Source organism: Dasypus novemcinctus, chromosome 6 (genome assembly GCF_030445035.2).
Source record: "Dasypus novemcinctus isolate mDasNov1 chromosome 6, mDasNov1.1.hap2, whole genome shotgun sequence".
NCBI lineage: Eukaryota > Metazoa > Chordata > Mammalia > Cingulata > Dasypodidae > Dasypus > Dasypus novemcinctus.
In genome coordinates this window covers 100401398-100416136 of record NC_080678.1, presented here as the reverse complement: position 1 = coordinate 100416136, position 14739 = coordinate 100401398, and the positions used below count along the sequence as shown (strand labels likewise).

Here is a 14739-nt window from a genome sequence, read left to right as displayed (position 1 = left end):
AGGTGTAATGCGAGCAGTGGCGTATATCATTGGGGGGGAGCTGTGGATAGAATGGCTCCGCAGTTCGAGAGGACATCCCGGCCCCAGAGGATATTGTCGATGCCGGGCAGGACAAGGGGGCAGAAGGTGCCTTGGCGGCCTTCCTTGTCCTTCCAAATAAGATCTTGGCTGGTTTGAAATGAGGGAGCTGTTCCGGTGGCTCCAATGACGCGGGGGCCGGGGAGCACACCCCAGTTGTGTGCGGCTGTTTCTGGGAAGCAGGATATTTCTGCCCCGGTGTCAAGGATTCCCTCGAACCATTGGCCTTCAACCTCTAACTCCATTATTGGTTTCTTGGGTCCCAGTGGAACGGTCCACATTACGGCAGGGGGTGGTGGCATGGGTGAGCGGCCTCTTGCTGGCGGGGCTGAGGCCTGCCCCCTCTCGCGTTTAAAGGCTGTCGTTGGCTGTTGGTGGTGTGGCAGTCACGGGCCCAATGGTATCCTTTGCCGCAGCGGGGACATGGGGTGGGAGGCGCGCGTGGTCTGGCTCCTCTGGTGTCTCGAGGCGTGTTCGTGGATGGTCGTGGTCGGGCGGCACGAGGGCATTCGCGGGCAAAATGTCCGGTTTCTCCGCATTTGAAGCAGTCGGAGGAGAGGGACATGGCCGTGGCTATGGCCTGAGCCAGCGCGGTGGCCTGCAGGTCTATGTGGGAGCAGGCCAGGATCCAGTCGTGTACTCCCCTTTCCTTCATTGGTAGGATGGCTTGTCGGCAGGCATTGGTGGCCCCTTCCAGAATGAGTTCCCAGGCAAGGGCTTGTTGCGCACGCTCGCCAGGGACCTTGCACTTGCAGGCCTCCTGAACCCGGGATACAAAGTCGGCGAAGTCTTCATCTTTTCGTTGGACTAGCTTGGCAAGTGGCTCAGGTCTGGTGGTGGAGCAGCTGCAGAAAGCGCGGAAAGCCAGCTCGCGAAGTTGGAGCCAGAACTTGGGGGGGGCGTTGTGATATTGGGCTGGATTGGCGAATTGGCCCGTGCCTGTGTAAGCGTCCGGGGGATGGCGAGCCCCGACACGGGCATTGTGTGCCACTTGCTTTTCTGCCTCTGATGTAAAGTTAGCACGCCAGTCGATGAATTGGCCGGGGGTTAGAATGGCCCGAGCGAGGGAAACCCAGTCATACGGAACCGCGAGCTGAGTGCTAAGCTCCTCAAGCAAATGTTGGGCGTACGGGCTACCGAGGCCGTCCTCTTTAACAGCCTTGCGGAGGTTTTTTATTTCGTCGGCTGTAAAGGGGTACCAATCCTGCGGACGGTGCCACGAGGGGGCGGCATTCAGCGGGTATAAGAGCGGCATCTGATGCGCGGGGGCCTCTGCCCGCGGGGGCCAAGTACCCATGGGCCCTCTGGTGGATGAGGGATCCGCGGCGGGGGGTGCCCAGGGGGTGGGGCGAGAACGTGGCTCGTCCCAAGATGGCGGCACCTCACAAGATGGCGGACTGCCCCAGGGGGTAGGCGGCTTGTAAGATGGCGGCCGCTCCTCTTCCGGCAGGGTCCAAGATGGCGCCGTGGCCGGAGGGGGCGGGTATAGGGGGAGGGACTTCCCTTTATCCTCCCAAGAAGAAGGCGGAAGTTCGCCATCTTGGGGAGAGGTAGGCGCGTCTGGTTTAGGCGGGCAAGAGTCCAGGGCATTGTTGAGGCGGCTGGACAAGGACTCGGTGTCGGAATCACTGTCTGACTGAGACCCCTCTCCCTTGCTCTTACCGCAGGTGCACTGGAAAGCGTCCCGATTGACGGGGGTGCCCTGCAGGCACGAGCGAATGGCGATGAGCGTGGGGAGAAGGCTGGGGGGAAAACGCTTGTTCTCATACTCCATAGCCGCCGTGACGTGGTCAATGAGGTTAGTGTACGTGTCCGGGTCCCACAGCTGGCAAGTGGAGAGCCAGGGGTTGAAAGGCAGCAAAAGGTCCCAGTACGTTTGGAACTGCTTTACTGAGACATTCATATGATTGGTGTCTAAAAGGCCGGCAAGGGCCCTAACCTGAGGCGCCTGGCGGGAGGAAAGACGGCCGCCCATGGCGCCGATGGCAGGGCCTAGCGAAGACGGGGGTCCTTACCTTGCGGGCGAGGCGAGTGGGGGTCCGGCCGGGAAGTTGTTGCCCCCAAGTTGGACGCCAAATGTCGCAGTGTGGGCTCGCCCGGAGGGCCGCTGCAGGGGCGGTGTGGGCTCGGGCGGAGGGCTGCAACACATGGAGGGGCCTTCCGAGAAGGTGCTCCGGGGCCGGCAAGGTGTGGAGGACGCGCGGTAGGAAGAAGACTACCGAGGAGACCAGGATCTGTGCGCAAGTCTGATTTATTCAGGAAGTACAGCGGTTAATATAGGGCGAAGACGGGGGAGGGGCAGGGGGCGTGGCCGGGGGGCGGCAGACGGCTGATAGGTTCGTGCAGGGGTACATCACTGGTTGCAGGCAGAAGACGGGGTAGCCAGGGTTCTCGGCAGCAGCGAGGCGGGGCTGTCATGGCACGGCGGTGGTCCTCGGGGGAGAGGCGGGGTTAGGCCACTAAGGGGGAAGCGGGTGCAGCTGGGCAGAGGGGCGCACAGTACGCCCGAACCCCAAGCGGAGGGCCTTAACGCCCGTTCCCGCCACCCGGGTCCGACTCGCACCGGCGCCTGGAGACGAGCCGACCCTTGCTGTCGCCGCGCTCCCACACGGTGCCACCCTACAATGGGCAAAGGACTTGAACAGACATTTCTCCAAAGAAGATATACAAATAGGCAATAAACATATGAAAAGATGTTCACCACTATTAGCCATTGAGAAAATGCAAATCTAAACCACAATAAGATACCATCTCACATCCATGATATTACAATCTGAAAATAACAAGTGTTGAAGAGGATATAGAGAAATTGAAACTCTAGAGCATTGTTAGTGGAATGAAAAATGGTGCAGCAATTGTAGAAAGCAATATATCAAGTCCTCAAAAAGTTAAATACAACATTACCATATGACCTGGTAATTCCACTTCTAGGTATATACCCAAAGGAGTGAAAATAAAGTCTCAAACAAATACTTGTACACTAATGTTTATCATAGCAGTATTCACAATAACCAAAATGTGAAACAACCTGTGTCTATCAACAAATAAATGAATAAACAAAATATAGTACATATACACAATGGAATATTATTCAGTCAGAAGAAAGAATGAAGTTATAAGATATATAGCAACATGGAAGAACACTGAAAACATTAAGCCCAGTGAAATCAACAAGTTATATAAAGACAAATACTATAAGGTATCACTTAAAGGAAATGACTAGAAACAGCAAAATTGCAGAGAAAGAAAACAGATTAGAAGTTACGAGCTCATGGGGATAAAGGTAAGGGAGTATTTGTTTTAAAGAATTAAATGTTTTAAAATAAATTTTTAAAAACAGCAGCATTAAACTCATATATATGTATATATGCAATAAAAAATTACAGAACCAAAAGGAGAACTGGAGAAATCCACAATCATAGTAGAGGTTTAACATATCTTTCTCAGTAATCGATGGAGCAATTGGACAAAAAAAAAATCAGAAAAGGTGAAGAGGGAAACGGACTTGGCCCAGTGGTTAGGGCGTCCGTCTACCACATGGGAGGTCCGCAGTTCAAACCCCGGGCCTCCTTGTCCCATGTGGAGCTGGCCCATGCGCAGTGCTGATGCGCGCAAGGAGTGCCACGCCACGCAGGGGTGTCCCCCGCGCAGGGGAGCCCCACGCGCAAGGAGTGCGTCCCATAAGGAGAGCCGCCCAGCGCGAAAGAAAGTGCAGCCTGCCCAGGAATGGCGCCGCCCACACTTCCCGTGCCACTGACGCCGCTGACGACAACAGAAGCGGACAAAGAAACAAGACGCAGCAAATAGACACAGAGAACAGACAACCGGGGGAGGGGGGACATTAAATAAATAAATATCTAAAAAAAAAAAAAAAAAAGGACCTGCTATAGTTTGCCATGTGGAACTAAAAATATTAGAAAGAAAAGAAAAGGTGAAGAAGATTTAAACAATAATAATAATCTATATGACCTTAATAACAGTTATGAAACACTACACCCAACTATTGCAAAATACATATTCTTTTAAATCCACATGGAATGTTTACCAAAATTGCCCATAAAACTAGGCCATAAAGCAGACTCAGTAAATTTCAAAGGACTGCAACTATACAGTCTGTTCTCAGATCAAAACACAATTTAAAAAATGAGTAACAAAAGATAAATAAAAATTTCCAAATATTTGGAAATTAAGAACCACACTTCTAAATAGCCCAGACATTTTCTAGTTATCATTGTGCTATTTCCATAATGTAAATTAGATTTTACAATGGAAATTATGTTTTGCTAAAAAGTAATGAAAATAAAATATATCAAAAAGGATAAAGTGCAGCTTAAGCAGTGATTAGAAGAAAATCTATAGCTTTAAAGATACATTAAAGGACTGTGAGAAGATGGTGATGAACTAACAGGCAGAGTCAAATGTTCTCATGAAAACAATGGAGAAAAAACCAAAAGCTGTCCGAGGGACCTGCTTTGGGGATCAGCAGACCACAACAGTACTACACCACTCCCAGGAGGGTGAGGGACAGAGAGACGAAGAAGCCGAAATGACAAACCTGAGCTACAAAGCCCTGGGGTGGCCAGGAAGAGCTCCTCTCCCCCACCCCCAAATATTAAGCTGGGGTAAAACACTGACCTCACTGCAGCTGATTGAAAGGGGAGCAGACATCTTCCTCCCTGTCAGCTGTTTCAAGGGAAGGAAAGGGGAGAGTGAGATCAGAGTGAATTCAGTGAATTCAGCCAGCAGAGACTGCTCTGAATCTCCAATCTGGAGAGTCAACACAGGAACACAGGAAAGCCAAGACATACACCTCTGTGGAAAGGTGTGCTGACCAGTGCCATCTGCTGGCCAGTCTGGAAATTGCATGGACAACAACTGTGCTCTCTGTATCCAACCCCTGGGAGAAAATCTGCACCCCACTAGTGAGTTCCTGGCCTGATTTTGAAAACTTTAGCTGGAAAATTTTAAAGACTGAGAATAAGTTGAACCAAATATCAAAGAAGAACTGTGAAAAAAAAAATAGGCAAGAGGGAGAAATTAACCATCAGAGTAAATTTACCAACATATTCAGATGTCTAGACTTCAGCAAAAAAAATAACAAGTCATACTAGGCTTGTTATACAGGAAGAGATGGCCCAGCCAAAAGAACAAACCAAATATCCTGAAGAGATACAGGATTTAATACAATTAGTGATAATCACTCAACGCTCCTAAATCACTTGACAAAATTTAAAGTAAGTATGACTAAAGAAATAAAAGATATTAAGGGAAGCCGATTTGGCCCAACAGATAGGGCATCCACCTACCACATGGAAAGTTCAAGGTTCAAACCCAGGGCCTCCTGACCCATGTGATGAGCTGGGCCACACACAGTTCTGATGCACACAAGGAGTGCCGTGCCATGCAAGGGTGTCCCTCACGTAGGGGAGCCCCACGCACAAGGACTGTACCCCATAAGGAGAGTCGCCTAGTGCAAAAAAAGTGCAGCCTGCCCAGGAATGGTGCCGCACACACGGAGAGGTGGCGTAGCAAGATGACACAACAAAAACAAGACAGATTCTGGGTGCCACTGACAAGAATACAAAGCGGACACAGAAGAACACAAAGCGAATGGACACAGAGAGCAGACAACTGGGGGGGGGCAGGGAAGGGGAGAGAAATAAATAAAAAATAAATCTTAAAAAATTTTGAAAAAAGGATATTAAGAAGACAGTGGGAGAGCATAAAGAACAATTCGAAAGCCTGCAAGGAAAAGTAGCAGACCTTATGGGAAAGACACAATGGATGAGATTAAAAATACATTAGAGACACAGAAGAGCAGATTTGAAATTGCCTGAAAACAGAATTAGTGGTTTTGAAGACAGAACATCTAAACTGGAAAAGACAGGGGAATGTGAAAAAAAATGGAACAGAGACTCAGGGAATTGAATGACAATGTGAAACTCACATTTGCATTACTGGTGTCCCAGAAGGAGAAGAGAATGGAAAAGGGGAAGAAAGAATATTTGAGGAAATAATAACTGAAAACTTCCCAACCCTTAGGAAGGACATAAATATCAATATCCAAGAAGGACAACGCACCCCAAACCAAATAAATCCAAACAGATCTACCCCCAGACACCTACTATTCAGAACGACAAACATCAGAGATAAAAAGGAGTCTGAAAGCAGCAAGAGAAAAGCAAAGCATCATGTACAAGGGAAATTTGATAAGATTAAGTGCAGACTTCTCATCAGAAACCAGAGGTAGGAAGAAAGTGGCATGATGTATTTAAGGTACTAAAAGAGAAAAACTGCCAGCCAAGAATTCTGTACCTGGCAAAGCTGTCCTTCAAAAATAAAGGTGAGTGCAAAGTCTTCACAGATAAAAAAATGAGAGAATATGTAACCAAAGACCAGATTTGCAAGACATACTAAAGGGGGTGCTGCAGCCTGAAAGGAAAAAATAAGGGTGAGAGATTTGAAGAGGAGTTTAGAAATGAAGATTAGGAAGGGTAAACTAAAGGATAAGCAGACAGACAATACAATGAAATGACAACATAGAGCCAAAGGACAAAATGGATGAAATAAGTAATGCCTTTACAGTAATAACACTGAATGTTAATGGATTGAACTACCCAATCAAAAGACTGATAGAATGGATAAAAATATATGACCCATTGTATTAGTCAGTCAAAGGGGTGCTGATGCAAAGTACCAGAAACCTGCTGGTTTTATAAAGGGTATTTATTTGGGGTAGAAGCTTACAGTTACCAGGCCCTAGAGTCCATCTCAAACTACCATAAGAGGTACTTTCTCACCCAGTCATGTGCCACATGTTGAGCAAGATGGCAGGCGATGTTTGTGATGGTTCAGCCTTCTTCTACCTCTGAAGACTCAGCTTCTTCCAATATCAGTTGTAGGCTGGGATAAGTCTTGTCTCTCTCCTGGGGCTTGTTTCTCACCTAGGTTCAGCTGCAGCTGTAGGCTATCAGGCTCATTCTCTTCCTGGGGACTCCACTTTGTCTATGGAGTTGTCTTTATTCCTCTGTGTTCTTCTCCTACGTATTTATTTCCCAGGGCTCCAGCATCAAAACCCAAACTCTCTCCCCTGCTGTGTCATTTTCTCTGAGTCCTTGCCCACCAGGGGGCAGGGACTCAACATCCTACTGACGTGGCCAAATCAAAACCTGAATCTTAATCTAATCAAGTGAAAGTGGAACCTCTGACTCTAATACAATCTAATCCACCCAAAGGAATAGACCAGTTTACAAACATAATCCAATACCTATTTTTGCTACAGTCATCTACATGTTGTCTACAAGAGATCTACCTCAGACATAAGGACACAATCAGATTAAAAGTGAAAGGTTGGATGGGAAGTGGATTTGGCTCAACTGATGGAGCATCTGCCTACCATGTGGGAGGTCCAAGGTTCAAACCCAGGGCCTCCTGACCCATGTGGTGAGCTGGCCCATGAGCAGTGCTGATGCATGCAAGGAGTGCCATGCCAGGCAAGGGGTGTCCCCCACATAGGGAAGCCCCACATGCAAGGAGTGCACCCTGCAGTGAGAGCACAGCCTGCCCAGGAGTGGCACCACACACACAGAAAGCTGATGCAGCAAGATGACACCCCGAGGCCACTGACAAAAATGCAAGTGGACACAGAAGAGCATGCAGCAAGTGGTCACAGAGAACAGACAACAGGAGGGCAGGGGAAGGGGAGAGAAATAAATAAAAAATAAATCTTTAAAACAAAAAAGTGAAAGGTTAGAAAAAGGCATTCCATGCAAATAGTAACCAAAAAAGAGCTGCAGTAGACCAGATAAATGTAAAATAACATTACAGTATATGGACAATAATTACTCAGTGCAACTGGCAAATTGTTCCTGTGACAGTATTCTGCATTTTTTTTCATACAAAACAAACACTTGCTTTTAATTGATGAGGGCTGCAAAAGAGATATACTTTTGGATACTACATTTTCTTTACCCTTTTTTATTCATACTCTTTAAAATAATCTGGATCAATAATGATTTAGCATTATTACTACTAAACAAGATTTTTAGCTCTTCTACCTCATAAAATTATGAGTTGGAAAATTGTTATCTCCCGTAATATTCATTCTAATAAGATGCTAAGAATTCCTAAAAGGAATTTGATTATCTAGAAAGAATTATGGCCTAAATGGAAATTAAATAACTAAAAAATAAACTAATAATTTATTCATTCTTAGAGATTATGTCCAATAGTTAAAACTACAGTATAAAAATTAGTTATGTTATAATTAATTTCTACTATATTAGAATTTTTATTTACAAGTATTTATTGCTATGCCATCTATTTTTATAATTATGTTAAATCTAACACAGCCTTGCACTCACGTTTAAAATTTGTAACTTCTTTCAGTCTATTTTTCTATTTATTTTACAATTTTACAATAAAGTACTTTTTATCCACTAAAAAAGCCATTGATTATATACTTTGGATAGATTATATGGTATATGACTATATCTCAATCAAACTGCTTAATAAACAAATAAATAATTGTGTAAGAATAGCCAGAAATAGCAGTTATGTATAGCAGGGGGAGCAGAGAGGTTTAGAGGTGAGGAATTTTGTCTGTTTTTTTATTATTATTATTGAAATAATGAAAACACTTTAATAATGATTCAAGTGACGAATGCACAACTATGTGATTATACCAAATACCATTGATTGTACACTTTGGATTAATTGTATGATGTATTGTATGACAAGGACTTTGTTAAATGGATAAGAAACTGCTTTACCAGCGCAGGCCCCATAAATGGAACCCCAGATGACTTTGATGTTTTGGGGTATCCTAAAGACTTCCAGGACATTGTCTACAACTCCAACTCTGAATTTCATGTACAACCCTAACCAACACTGCAATTCCTCTGCCTCACCATTCTGTGAACCACCTTCCAATGTCTGGCACACCCTTGCTCAGTAGCAATGTTCACTTTATTCACACACTCGAGCCACAAGAACTGAATTTACCTGTGGGTCCTTTGTGGTGCCCTCGCCTGGATTTGCCATAGTTTTGTAAGGCTCTCCTCACAGCTGCCGCCTTTAGAGCTCCATTCTCCCCTCTACTATAAAAAGAGAAAGAGCTTGTTACCCTGCTTAATAATTAAATTCTTTTAACTCTAAGTCCATGATAAAGGCCCTCTATCAAAAGAAACAAAATACAAGTGTGTGAAGAATGATGTAAAAATGAAATTTATAATCACAACTCTTTACAGAAACAATTAAAACTAAAAATTATGAACTGCAAATAATGTGTATCTTCTTCACAAGACTGTTAATCTTATCCTCTTGCTGAAAACTGTTAGTTTCTATAAGATCTCCGTGTTGATTTAAAACAATAGATGTCAATTCTTTTCTTGGAACTCTAAAAGTTTTAATTCAAATTTAATTTCCCAATCTAGAGCAATAAATCTTTCTACTAATGGGTAACCATTGGTCATTTTCCAGAGGCTTTCCTTCCTATTCTCAAGTCTTATTTTTCCAGTGATAATGTAATCAGAACTTGGTCTTGAGATAAATGTGGGGTTTTTTCAATTGCACAGCAATTGTGTTTAAAATGGGTGCTTTGCTTCCAAATTAAGACCTAATACTTATTTTTGTGACATTTGCAATTACATGAACGTACTAACTTATACACACTGCATTTTTCATTGGGACAACATTCTATCACTCATATAAACACCTTTCAGTGGTATTTTTTAAATGAATCTTTAAGGTCCTTGTTTTATTTCTTTTCCTCAATTCTGTTGAAACGTGGTGACCATAACTGAATGTGGTTCAGGCTGAGCCACTGTGATTTTCTTCCAACGTGGCCGAGGATTAGCAAAGACGAGGTAACCGTATGGTGAGGCAGGCATGAGAAGCAGGGCTGGGACCCCACCAGGCAAAGAGCAAACTCAAACCCGAGCAGGGTCAAGCAGGAGGCCCAGCCCCTCCTGAAGGCCAGGCCCCTCTGGCTTGGAGGCTGGTTTTCTCAGTCTCTGTTCCAAGAGCCAGTGGTTGTAAAGCAGTGACAAGGCCAAGACTTTACCTGCTTCGTATACAGGGATTCTACCAAAGATTTCCTTTGAACACTGCAAAAAAGGCTTAAAAGTTACCAGTGGAACTGCCCATCATCAAATTTGATCAAGGTAATTAAGAAGTTTTCTGGGCTGGGACCCGCAAGGTACAAATACTCTGCTCTCCTCACCTTCTGGGCACGTTCCAAGGTCGGCAAGGTCTGGGGACTTGCCCTGTCCAATGAAATGTAGACAGAAGCACAGGAGACACAGGGGAAACTTTACAAAGTCAGTGGGTGGTTTCCATGGAGATGGACCCCACGCAGAGCGCTTGCCAGCCCAGACATGGAGCCCAAGGGTAACTGAGCCCAAGGTGTCAAGGTGCAGGCTGTTTGTTCCTGCAGCTTAACCCGATTAGAGTGAAAGAAACCTCTGTTTTTTGAAGCCACATCTCAGCGATTTAGGCTTGTTCTCTGCAGGATAATCAGCCCATCCCAACTGGCACAGAAACATATCTCTATTGTTTTCAGCCACTGAAATTTCTGGAACTGCTTGTTTCTGTACCAAGATTCTCACTGAACACAGACTGCTCATAACCTACCTGGGGTCATAAAATAAACTTACAAAAAGTTAAACAACATGACAAGAAAATTCCAGAGAGGCCACAAGGTTATTTATTCCTTTGAATTCTAAGAGTCTAGAGGGAAAAACAACCAAGGAAACCAGAGAAATGATAAAATGCGAGCTCGTCTTAGGGGTGGGGGGGTGGGGGGGAAGAGGGAACTCTAGGCAGGTAAATACGGAGGGGGCCGGCAAGAAGAGAACATCAGAAGAGACTTGATTCCGGAAGGTCGGTCACTGAATCGACTCACAGACGAAGCAAACCAGGGGAAGTTTCGGAGACCCGAGGCAGGCGCGGCGCGCGGGACGCACGAGGAGCAGCGCCTCCGCAGAGCCCGCCTCCACCCGGCCCCGGGCGCGGGGCGCCGAGCCCCAAGGAGAGGGAGGGGGAGAAGGGCGCGGCGGAAACGGGGAGGGGGGTGAAGGGGGAGGGAGGGTGGGGTGCGAGTGGCCAGAGGAGTAGGGCAAGGGGGGAGGAAAAAGTAGGCGGGCGACAGGGAGGGCGTGGCTGCGGGGAGTGGGCGTGGCCCGAGGAGGGAAGGCGTGGCTGCAGGGAGTGGGCGTGGCCTGGACGATTGGGGCGCGGCTCGAATGGGGCGTGGCCGGAAGAGAGGCCTGGACACCGGGGCCGCGGCGGGGTAGAGCGTCGGTCTTCCGCCTCCTGGCGCCCGGCCCGCTCCCTGAGGCACGCGAGGACCTCAGGGCGAAAACCCTGCCCTGGCATGTCGGCCTCTCGCGGGACCCGCCGCCCCATTCGCCCGACAGGGAGACTTACCTCGCCGTGTTGCTCCTCTGAGTCACACCGCCGGGTAGGAAGGAGTACGGGGTAGACCCGAGCCGCGGCCCCGCCCTCCGCCTGCGCAGGCGCAGTACATGCAGTCCGTCGCGGAGACCTCGCGGCGCTGGCGCACTCCTCGAGTCCCGCCCCCTCGGCCCTCGGCCCCGCCCACCTCCGCGGTCTCGGGCGCGCTCGTGGGGTCCCGAACGGGCGTGGCGGGGATCGCGGGGAGTATAAATGGGGCGGGGGCATCGGGGAGCCTCTTGCTGTCCTTTAGGCCGCCCGCGCGCCTTTCTCTCCGCCTGGCCATCGGAAGTAAAGTGGCTACGTGTGTTCAGCCAAGGGGAAGTTTGAGACTAAAATAAAGAAGGCCACGTCCGCGCCCGTTATGGTGTGGGAGGGGGCGTCCTGAGGTCCCCAAAGGGCAACAAAAAGAGCCGCCTCGACCGCGGCGGAGACGCTTCCGCGGGGCTGAGCAGGGATCTCTGCTGCGGGACGAGGAGGCGGGGGCTGGCACGTGGGTCGGGAAGGAGAAGCGCCTCCGAGGGCGAGGCCACAACCTGGGCAGAGCGCAAGGCAGAGGGACCCCGGCCCACTCCAGAGAGGACTCGCAGCAGGTCCACCCTCAGGCTCTGCCAGGTGTCCAGGGGGTCGGGTGGGAAGCCAAGGAGCTAGGCCGAGACGTCCACGAGGCAGAAGTCGTCTGCCCTTGAGTCTTGGAAGACTGACCAGGCTCTGGCCGCACGTGGGCTGAGTCGCCCGTGGGCTGAGTCCCCAGGAGCCCCTCAGTGCCCCAAGGGGGCGGCCTCACTGGAGAAGATACCATTTGAAACATTGCTACACCTGTAAGAGGCAGAAAATGTGAGCCACAATAGAGAGGAACAACAGAAGTTAGCGACAAGGACCTTAAAATTAGGAAAACTGACACGTTAAGGAAAAGTTGGACAAAAAGGATAAAATGGAAAATTTACATAGAATGTTGGGATATATATTTTTTAATCAAGTGAACAATCTACAACTGAAAAGTAATACAATGTCTAAAAGGACAAACACATTGGATGACTTTAACAGCAGGCTAGACCTGGCAGGAGGAGCAATGAACCCCAAACGTGAAGAATTTATTTACAGGCACACCTCGGAGATGCTGTGGGTTCTGTTCCAGACCACTACAATAAAGTGAATATCTCAGTGAGTCACAAATTTTTTGATTTCCCAGTGCATGTGAAAATTACGTTTATACTGTACTGTAGTATTTTAAGTGCAATAGCATTTATGTCTACATATATATCTGTATATATAGACATAATTAAAATGAGACATGAGATAAGCAGACACTATTGGAAAAATGGCACTGATAGACTTGCTTGACTAAGGGTTGCTACAAACCTTCAATTTGTAATAAATGCAATACTGTAAAGCACAAAAAAATGCAATAAAACGAGGTAGGCTCGTATCCGACCTGTAGCACTGAGATAAAAGGAACAGTAAAATGAATAGTGTAAGAGATTATGTAAGAAATAATCAGAAAGCTTAATGTATGAGTTATTGGAGACGTGAAAAGAGAAAGAAAGAGTGATTGGAGTACAAGGAATAGCTGAAGAGAAAATAGATGAGAATTTTTCTAAGCTCAGTAAAATCTAAGAATTTATACAAAGAAAACGACACCTAGTCACATCATAGTAAAACTAAAATGTTCTTTTGGTAATTGTAACAAATCCACTGCTAACGCAAGATGTTAATATGGGAACTCTGTTTTATACATGATTTTTCTGTAAACCTACAACTTCTCTAATTAAAACAAACAAACAAAACGCTTGCTGCCCTTTGTTTCAATGAAGTTGAGTTCTACCCTCTCTTCCCTGCAAGGGAAGGTACGAATAAATTCATCTTTGCCTGCTTAAAATTAAAAAGTCAATGAGAATATTTTAAAAGCAGTCAAAAGTAAAGGACACATTACTTTTATTTTTTTAACTTATTTTGTTTTTATTTTTTATCTTTTTTGTTGTTTACTTTTGTTTTTCCTCATTTTTTACTTTTTTTTTTTACCTTTTTCTTTTGTTTTATCTTTTTTTTACTTTTTTTTTTTTTTTTTTAATCATTGGGATACATCACTTTTCAAAAGCAGCAAGACCACTGTCTGGTTTGGCAGCAGTTATGTAAACCAGAAGATAATTAAATTATACCTTTGAAGCATTAAAAAAAACTACCCTTCTATAAATCTAAACTGAATAAAAGTATCCACCACAAATGAAGGCAAAGTAAGTTCATTTTCAGATAAGTCAGAGAATCTGACACCAGCAAATGGCACTTAAGAATAGCTGAAAAGTCCTTTCACCTGAAGTAAAATAATCTCCAATGGAAGGACAAAATTGCAGGAAGGAAAGAGTACTAGAATGCATAAGCAAATGGATAAATGGTTTTAAAGTTTTTGCTTAAAGCAGCAATAATAATGACTTGTGGGCTGTACAGCATGTAGAGGTCTTGCCTTGACAACAGCAGTGCAAAGGGCAAGAGGGGAGTAAATGAGTTAAACTATTGTAAGGTGCTGTACCCTTATTAGGACACAGTAAAAGTGTTGTACTTGCATCAGGGAGAAGCAAATAGGCCAAGGGAGCATACTGAAATCTCCAAGGTAACAATAAAAATGCAGTGACATAAAACTACAAACAAAATAGACTGAAATAATAAAACCTCTTGGATTAATACAAAAGGCAGTAAAGGAAAACTCAAGAAACAGAATGGATAGGACAAATGGAAAACAAGTAGCAAGATGGTGTAATTAAACCCAACTATAATTTTTTTAAACAAGTCAATTTTATTGATACATATTAACAAAGCATACAATTCATCCAAAGTGTACAATCAATGGTATTTGGTATAATCACATAGTTGTTCATTCGTCACTTGAATCATTATTAAAACATTTTCATTATTTCAGTAATAATAATAATAAACTAAAAACAGACACACAGGAAAATTCTTCACTTCTCAATCTCTCTATTCTTCCCCTGCTCTACAGAGCTGCTATTTCTGGCTATTCTTGCACAATTTATTTATTTGTTTATTAAGTAGTTTGATTGAGATATATTTACATACTGTAGCAGTTTGATAAGGTTATGAATTTCAAAATAGATATTGGATTATGTTTGTAATCTGATCTGTGCCTGGGCATGATTAAGTTATGATTAGGGCTTTGATTGAGCCACGTCATTAGGGCCTTAAGTCCCTTGG

General features: G+C 45.5%; 1 long non-coding RNA gene across 1 annotated transcript; it reads right to left on the bottom strand.

Annotated features, from left to right (window-relative positions):
* Positions 1–2317: 2317 nt before the first annotated feature.
* On the bottom strand, positions 2318–11574 carry LOC131279000 (uncharacterized). The gene is made up of 3 exons (XR_009186344.1): positions 11506–11574; positions 9082–9176; positions 2318–2697 (listed from the first exon to the last, which is right to left on the bottom strand). It is a non-coding gene; the product is annotated as an uncharacterized lncRNA (long non-coding RNA).
* Positions 11575–14739: the final 3165 nt, after the last annotated feature.